The sequence below is a fragment of the Berghia stephanieae genome, chromosome 10, assembly GCF_034508935.2.
Source record: "Berghia stephanieae isolate SIO BIC M18660-M18661 chromosome 10, UCSD_Bste_1.3, whole genome shotgun sequence".
In the NCBI taxonomy this organism is placed as follows: domain Eukaryota; kingdom Metazoa; phylum Mollusca; class Gastropoda; order Nudibranchia; family Aeolidiidae; genus Berghia; species Berghia stephanieae.
In genome coordinates this window covers 16,664,290-16,674,457 of record NC_088369.1, presented here as the reverse complement: position 1 = coordinate 16,674,457, position 10,168 = coordinate 16,664,290, and positions in this window count along the sequence as shown.

Here is a 10,168-nt window from a genome sequence, read left to right as displayed (position 1 = left end):
TCGGGACTAAGCAAAGCCCTTACCGCTGAGCCACGCTGTCCCATTCTTTCCAGACTTCGACACGTGACTAATCAGTACATTTTTGACCAATCAAAACATGGAATTTGTGACACACCCTCACACGTGCTCGGGCAAACATAATTGGTTGTCTATAGATAGATCGAAGTTGACGTCACTCAGGTCTTTATTATTGTTTTTTGCCATCCGCGTTTATGAGTAATTCTCACTGAACTGTTTTATTCGGACTATAAAAGTTCATGGTTACACATATTTTTGTGTGTTGGTCCGTTATACTTCCGGGTGTAATTTGTGAACTTCTCGGCCAAGCGCATACTGTCTTTAAACAATAATAATGAAATCAAGCTCTCTCTCTCTCTCTCTCTCTCTCTCTCTCTCTCTCTCTCTCTCTCTCTCTGTCTCTCTCTCTCTCTCTCTCTCTCTCTCTCTCTCTCTCTCTCTCCCTCTCTCTCTCTCTCTCTCTCTCTCTCTCTCTCTGATTATTGTTATTGTTTCTATAGATTGTTCGAAGATGACGTCACTCAGGTCTTTGTTATTGTTTTTTGCCATCCGCGTTTATGAGTAGTGCTCACTGAACTGTATTAACCTGACTATAAACGTTCATGGATACACACAGTTTTGTGTGTTGGTCCGTTATACTTCCGGATGGCAATGTTATGAGCTTCTTAGCATACTATCTATACCGCGAGTTGGTGACTAGATATCACACAATTTTCTCGATCCGATTATAAACGTTAAAATTTACACATATTTTTCTGTGTTAGTTCAATTGTTCATGCGGTAGAACAGTGGGTATTTTACTTAAACACAAACTATCGTTAGTAAAAGCTGTGTTGTTTGCTATGCTTATCAATCACTGCCATTGTTTACATGATGACGACTGACCGAGAGACGCGGTTATCATCTGTGTGTCTATTGGTTATACGTTACGAATAATTGCATTGCTGTCACACGTGATTCTACCCACAGATCAGATTGGACAACAGGGGGGAAAACGTCATCAAAAGTGGTTTGTGAGAGGTCGAGCGCCGCCATGTTATTTTTTATGCAAAACCAGGGACTCTGTGCGATTTAATTTCTATTTTAATGACTTTAATTGAGCTCGATTAACCTTGATTTGTGGACGGAAAAAGGGGGGAAAAGGTCAGGTTTATGATGATAAACTAAATAAGACATATTAAACTACACTTTTACTTGTACAATTTAGGCTTGGCTCCATTGATCGGGTTTATATTATTTTTTTTAATGTCCTACATGTTAAATGTTGCTGTTGACCAGGAACCCATTGTAAAGCGCTTTGAGCAAATTTAGTGGATATTGCGCTATATAAAGCTCAATCTAAAAAAAATTGTTTTTGTTTATATTAATAACAACGGTAGCAATAGAAATCAGACATACATCGACAAATAGACAAAAGAGAGAGGGACTTGTTTACTTGGATCTATCTATCTATCTATCTATCTATCTATCTATCTATCTATCTATCTATCTATCTATCTATCTATCTATCTATCTATCTATCTATCTATCTATCTATTTATCTATCTATCTATCTATCTATCTATCTATCTATCTGTCTGTCTATCTAAGCCCCTCCCACGCCGATTATTAATGACATGTGTCCAATTAAATTTACCATCCCTGGACCGACAGCGGTTCATACAATTCTTTGATTTTACACCGCCATTAATCGACTCTTTGAACCTGCTGTTCGGACTTGCTTGTTCATTAGATATGTACCTGTTTTATGACACAATGGTGTTATTATAAGGAATGGATTAAAAGTGAGGAGAACGTGGGAATTCCTTTCTCCATTTCGGACCAGTTGATTCCAAACAATAACAGTACCATGCCAATATTATGTAGTTAAGTCATTATTCAAAAATTGTGTACAATGAGTAGCATAGTCTCTCTCTCTCTCTCTCTCTCTCTCTCTCTCTCTCTCTCTCTCACACACACACACACACACACTCACTCACTCACTCTTTCTTTCTCTCTCTCTCTCACTCTCTCTCTCTCTCAAGCAGTATTAAGTGTGGTGAACGACAGAGTGAGTGACAATGATTTGGAACTCACAAAAATAGTGTCTTTTTATAACGCATTTGAAGAAATTAACCCCAACCGTCGTCAGTGTGAATAGATATCTGGCGATAGGCATTGACGGTATAAGAGCAAATAATTATGCTTTCTTTGTGACTTGTACCCATTTTCTTCTCCAGCATTTTAATACCCCCCCCCCCCTGACAAATACCCTCTCTCTACACACTCTTCTATCAAACAATTACAATTGACCATTTTTTCTATGCCCCTCCCAATTATCTATTAAAATGAAAAAAATCATATAGTCCAGCAATCGGGAATCGGCGTAATAACAGTTGGTAAAATAAGCTCCTCATACTTTGATTTTTGGTGAATTTTGTGGAGACGATCAACATTTCTATTTGATGTTACACAACTATCAACCGACATTCCACATATTAATGAGAAGACACAAAGAGTGAAACTCACCTCTTTGAACTTGCTGACCAGTCTCTCTAACTGATGATGACACATACCTAGTATTAGTAGATACTATGTGTGATATGAGAAGAAAGTGCGAAATTGCGGCATTCATCCCTTTGATCTAACAATGGTGACAAGTCTATGTCATGTATGGTGAGAGGGCAAGAGAAGAATACCCCCCCCCTTCTCTCTCTCTCTCTCTCTCTCTCTCTCTCTCTCTCTCTCTCTCTCTCTCTCAATCATATCCATCCTCTCGTCTTGTTTTTCTATTTTCTCCAGCACCTTTTTAACAGCAGCACCTAGAGGAGAGACTTCACTGCACTTGTCACGATTTCCAACGCCTTTAGAACTGCATTTAACCTTTCTTTCAATCCCATCACCTCATCTCTCAAAAAGCACAAATCCTTTCTCACTTCTTTCACTTCCTCCGTAACTTCGCTACTATCACTCCCTGGTCTCATCCTCCTCTTCGCATCACGATAACATACTTCATTTACGCTCGACATTATAACAACAAAGGACGACGTTTAGACAGTTCACAATAGAATCTTGATAAGGGCAACAGTTAAATGTATTCACAGTCACAAAGAACTTGATAGGGCAACAGTTAAATGTATTCACAGTCACAATGGCCATCACAGAACGTAGATAGGAAATATAACAGGGTCGGTTGACAGGTGGACAACGAGGATGACAGTGACGATTACTGAGAACTATTCACAATAAAATTAGAAAATATAACAACTAAGGTTTACAGACGAACAGCGACGATGACGGTGACGATGACAGTGAAAAACACTGATTATTTTAAAATTATTACTTTAAAAGGTCCGAATAATAGTCCAAAAGATAAAGGGAAATGTCACAAATAGATAAATATAAATTCCAATACAAGACAGCAACAATTACTTGAGAAATGTAGAATAACACCACAGCAGATAGAAACACGTCTTGACACCTTGACACACAACAACAAATACCTCTTTGAACTTGCTGATCAGTCTCTCTGATGATGACACATACCTAGTATTAATAGATACTCTGTGTGAAATGAGAAGAAAGTGCGAAATTGCGGCATCTATCCCTTTGATCTAACAATGGTGACAAGTCTATGTCATGTATGGTGAGAGGGCAAAGAAGAATACCCCCCCCCCTTCTCTCTCTCTCTCTCTCTCTCTCTCTCTCTCTCTCTCTCTCTCTCTCTCTTTCTCTCTCTCTCTCTCATCGGTGTAGTCGTTGTCATAGTAGTAGTAGTAGTAGTAGAAGAAGTAGTGGTAGTAGAAGTTGTAGTTGTAGTAGTAGTAGTAGTAGTAGTAGTAGTAGTAGTAGTAGTAGTAGTAGTAGTAGTAGTAGTAGTAGTAGTAGTAGTAGTAGTAGTAGTAGTAGTAGAAGTATAATAGAATGGTAAGTGGATGGATTGATGACCAAGTTGATCGACCATGAAGTTCACACACTGTCATCACAGCATTTTGTTTATTTATTTTTATGTAATTTTTGCTAACAACGCGTCTGTTCTGTCCCCGAAATGCCAATGTTTACTGTTTTCTCATATAATTTTACGCTGCCAGTTTTCTGGAAACCCCGTATATCGTCAGTCTCTCTCTCTATTCTAGATTCTACCGATAACTGCTTACATCCTAAATAAGATGGCGGCGATTAGCCACTAAAAAGTGTCTGTTGTCCGGTCTGCTCCTAGTAGTCTGTGATTCTACCCCCATTAGTCATACATATCTATCGAGATAACAGTCTGCATTAGCGTTACGTCTGAATGGCATATGAATGATTATTTTCTTTTTACATAAAACCCCATCCATTATGCGCTATGGTATTTCAGCCTGGATGTTATCACTGTCACTAACTACTTAAACCATCAACAAAATATGGACATTCGCAGACAAAATACATTTATCTCAACATGGCAAAAAAAAATGATAATAATGATAAAGAAAGAGAAACCGAAAAAAAACAACTTTTACTTCATGATATAGATAGTATGCGCTTGGCTAATACGTTCACAACATTGCCATCCGGAAGTATAACGGACCAACGCACAAAACTATGTGTAACCATGAATTTTTATAGTCCGGATAATACAGTTCAGTGAGAATTGCTCATAAACGCGGATGGCAAAAAGCAATAACAATGACATGAGTGACGTCAACTTCATTCTATCTATACGGCGGTAAAGTGGTATGACACTCGATTTCGGATCGGAAGGTCCTGAGAGGTGCAGAGTTGAGTCCTTGAAAAGGGTTCTTTAAAAAAAACAATTTCCTTTATTAATCCCATAGGGGAAATTTCTCTCTCGGGTCTATTCCAAGGGAAGACGAATAACCCAGGCGTCATCCGCAGTGCAACACCGCAAATCGAGCTAGGACGAGGTGACAGCGCAGCTAGCGGAGCGTGATCGGACTCGGTACCTTTCAGGTAGGAAGCAAAGACCTTACAACTGAGCCATGCTGCCCCCTTGTTCATTACGTACATTTCTATCGGTTATGTGGTCTAGTGGTATGACACTCGCTTTCGGATCGGAAGGTCCTGGGTTCGAGCCTCGCGCTCGGCGCATAGTTGAGTCCTTGGAAAATGCTCTTTATTCACATTCTCTCACTGTACTCAGGTGTAAAATGAGTACCTGGCCGTTAACAGCGTTGTCTTTTTCGGAAAAAAATTGTAATATCGCCAAACAGGTGTCATGTCCCGTCCTACATGTTAAATGTTGCTGTTGACCAGAGACCCCTTGCAAAGCGATTTGAGCACATTTAGTGGATATTGCGCTATATAAAGCTCAATATACCACAATTTATCACTTTACACGCGAGTACTTGAACGTTAGAAGCGTTGTCTCTGTTGGAAAAAAAATTGTAACATTAACTCCTAGCGGGAGACCTGTCTCGTCTTACATGTTACGTGTTGTTGCTTGCTATGGATGTTTTGTAAAGTGTTTTGTACACGTTTCACACGGATATGGCTTTTAAAAAAATTTAAACAACTCTTATATAGCGCAATATCCACTAAATGTGCTCAAAGCGCTTTACAAAGGGTCCCTGGCCAACTGCCACACGTAACATGTGGAACGAGACATAATGCTTGTTAGGCGATATTACAATTTTTCGACAGACAACGCTGTTGAAGGCCAGGTACTCATTTTACACCTGAGTACGGTGAGCGAAGAATGTGAGTAAAGAGTCTTTTCCAAGGACTCAATTATGCGCCGAGCGCGAGGCTCGAACCCAGGACCTTCCGATCTAAAAGCGAGTGGTGTCATACCACAAGACCACATAGCTTAAATAAAGCATGTTACCGATATGGAGGCAAATGTTCAGCCAAGACTAGCACTGTCTCTCCTCTGGAAGGCTGAGGGTGAAGGACGGAAAGGTAGACCCAAAGAAATCTGTAAAAGATTCATGGATTTGAAGCTCAGCTCACTCAATCCTGGAGATTTTTGCTGCTTTTCAAAATTAGAAAGAATGTATTAAAAATGAGCATGTGCATGTTTTATTCAACTACCATTAACATGTAAAAACTAAAAACATTAGCTTTGATACTGCGCCTATAAATTATCTCAGACAAATGTAATAAATAGGAATGGGGTAGAAGAAACCCCGGGTATATAACGGATATATAGATAGCATGCGCTTGGCTAAGAAGTTCACAGCATTGCCATCCGGAAGTATAAAGGACCAACACACAAAATTGTCGTGAACTTTAATAGTCTGGTTCATACATTTTAATGAGAATTACTCATAAAGGCGGATGGCAAAAAAAAAAAAAAAAAAACAGGTACAAAGACCTGAGTGACGTCAACTTCGAACTATCTTTTAATTGTCTCAGACAAATGTTATAAATAGGAATGGGGTAGAAGTAACCCCGGGTATACCCGTGGCCTTCGTAAACTTAACGATGGCTACGGTATAGATAGTTCGAAGATGACATCGCTCAGTTCTTTGTTATTGTTTTTTGCCATCCGCAATAATGAGTAGTGCTCATTGAACTGTATTAACCTGATAATAAACGTTCATGGATACACACAGTTTTTTTGTGTTGGTCCGTTTACTTCCGGATGGCAATGTTATGAGCTTCTTAGCCAAGCGCATACTATCTATAGTCGGCGTTAGGGTTGAGTGAGTTAAAACAGGCTGGCCTAACATGGAACACAACAACGTGTCCAACGTGCCTTCAGGCAGAAACGGAAGTCTTCAGTAGCTGCCTCATTCGACCCATGTCTTGATGAGGACTAAGTAAGTAATTACATTGAACACAATAGTCAAAGTGGAAATTCTCTATACAATATAGATAGTCTGCGCTTGGCAAAAAAAACTCACATCATTGCCATCCGGAAGTATAAAATACCAACACACAAAACTATGTGTAACCTTGAACGTTCAGTCTGGTTATTACAGTTTAGAGAATCCGATTCAATAGTCTGATGTCACCTCGCCCAGCAACGGCGGCCATCGTGGTTCTAAACAAAAAAAATCGGTACTTGTTATTCTTCATGCTAGCTAAAACTTTTCATTTATGTCTTGTGATCAGAATGTGTAAAAGTCAAAACATGATCAGATTTATAATGTTTTTTTCTCTCTGGATACGCTTTTATGCTCGTCGGAGAAATATTACATAAGGTCGTCCGCCATTGTTCCGATAGTTTAGAGCCAGTTACTAAGTTACCATTCGTCATTACGAGGGAAGTGACGTCATGACTGTTGAAGGATATTACTCATAAACGTGGATGGCGAAAAAAAATTATTAAAAAACTATAACAAAGACCTTAGTGACGTCGATTTCATTCTATCTTCAAAAGGTAAAGTTTACCATATGTTGATAAATCAAAATTACCCACAGGTCGTAAAAATATATTTCTTAAACTGCAGAGTTCTTTGTTATGTCGAGCTTTTATCGATATAAATGATAATAATAATAATAATAATAATAATAATAATAATAATAATAATAATAATGATAATAGTAATAATAATAATAATAATAATAATAATAATAATAATAATAATAATAATAATAATAATAATAGTAATAATAATAATAATGATGATGATAATAATAATAATAATAACAACAATAATAATAATAATAATAATAATAATAATAATAATATAATAATAATAATAATAATAATAATATGATGATGATAATAATAATAATAATAATAATAATAATAATAATAATAATAATAATAATAATAATAGTAATAATAATAATAATAGTAATAATAATAATAATGATGATGATAATGATAATAATAATAATAATAATAATAATAATAATAATAATAATAATAATAATAATAATAATAATGATGATGATGATGATCATCATCATCATCATCATCATCATCATCATCATCATCATCATCATCATCATCATCATCATCATCATCATCATAATCATCATAATAATAATAATAATAATAATAATAATAATAATAATAATAATGATGATGATGATGATCATCATCATCATCATCATCATCATCATCATCATCATCATCATCATCATCATCATCATCATCATCATCATCATCATCATAATCATCTAATAATAATAATAATAATAATAATAATAATAATAATAATAATAATAATAATAATAATAAATAACAATAATAATAATAATAATAATAATAATAATAATAATAATAATAATAATAATAATAATAATAATAATGATAATAATAATAATAATAATAATAATAATAATAATAATAATAATAATAATAATAATAATAATAATAATAATAATAATAATAATAATAACATTTATATGATTAAGACCTTGTCTGAACAAAGTGTAAATAAAACCGAAACATTTTGACAAAGCTGCCTGTCAACATCCATTACCCACAAAATCTGTTGTAATCTGGAAAATATCACAATATTTGAACAACTGGCGAGAAAACGAGACCAAATATCGATCAATTCAACTGTTCCTTATCTAGGCAAAATAAACTCAAACTGGTTGGGGGGGGGGGGGGGGGGGGGGGTTGAAGGGGGGGGGGCTTCAGTAAAGTCCAAAGTTGGTCAGTTTTTTCACAAGATAATAATTTGATTACGTCCTTCCGCCAAGCCATCATAAGATATCGTCTCCAAGCATTCCACGAAGGAATATTCTAGATATTTCATCAAATAAGATGTCTGATGTCAACAAGAATCACCCAAGTTGTTCAAGTGAACAAATTGGAGGTTAATGATCTTCCCAAGGAAAATTTTAAAAACGAAAGTGCCTTAAGCGGGACTCAAACCCGGGACATTACCGGTCACAGTGCATGCAATGCCTTATCTACAGGGCCACTTACCAAGATAAGGAATGTTTTAATCCATTTGAATTTCCTGGCCAATTTTTTTTAATGTATTGTTTTTCTCTGTTTGCTTGTTTTTGTTTTGTTTTTGTTTTTATTTTTTTTTTGGTTTTTGTTTTGTTGTTATTTTTTTTCAAAGTATGCCAGAACTATTGTTTTCCGTTCGTGTTGCCAGATGTGACCAATCGTCTGAAAACGGTATCATGTCTGGATGGATTGGATCTTTGAAAAGGAAAAAAGAATGGGAGCGATCTCTATTCATGTTTTCATCCAACCAAGTCATCAATCACATGATTTGTTGCTGTGCAACGATTGGATATTTCTTTAAGAATGTAAACACGCTGCTTTGTTTATGGAAGTTGTAAACATACCCATGTGTCAAGCTGAACAAAATGACCAATCGTGATGTTAGATATTTCAAAAACTGTGAACATTTTTCACTAAGTGGGTCATTTTGAGCACATTTTCCAATGTGATCAATGACCTCGGGCACATGGAAATGTCATATAGATCATGCCCATTGGAATAAAAGGAACAACGAAGTCGACGTTATTTCAGTGCTGGCTGAGGTTGTGAGTTTTTTACTAGACGTGAGGCATCAATATTATAGATAGAATGCGCTTGGCCAAGGAGTTCACAACATTGCCATCCGGGAGTATAAAGGACCAACACACAAACTCTGTGTAACCATGAACGTTTATAGTCAGGTTAATACAGTTTAGTGAGAACAACTCACAAACGCGGATGGCAAAAACAATAACAAAGGCCTGAGTGACGTCATCTGCATACTATCTATAGATAGTAATCGTTTGACTAAGGAGTTCACAACATTGCCATCCGGAAGTATAACGGACCAACACACAAAACTGTGTTAACCATAATCGTTTATAGTCTGGTTAATACAGTTCGGTGAGTATTACTCATAAACGTGGATGGCAAAAAACAATAACAAAGACCTGAGTGACGTCATCTTCGAACTATCTATAGCAAAAATTGTTAATCAAAAGTTCAAAAGTGTGGATAAACTGTGCGGCTATGTGGTCTAGTGGAATGACGCTTTCTTTCGGATCGGAAGGTCCTGGTTCGAGCCTCTCTCGGCCCATAGTTGAGTCCTTGTAAAAGGCTCTTTACTCACATTCTCTCACCGTATTCAGGTGTAAAATGAGTACCTAGTCGTTAACAGTGTTGTCTCTGTTGGAAAAAAATTGTAATATCGCCTAACAGGCGTCATGTCTCATTCTATATGTTGCGGTCAGGAACCCTTTGTAAAGCGTTTTTAGCACGTTTAGTGGATATAGCTCTATATAAAAGCTCAGGGTTTGTTGGTTTTTTTTT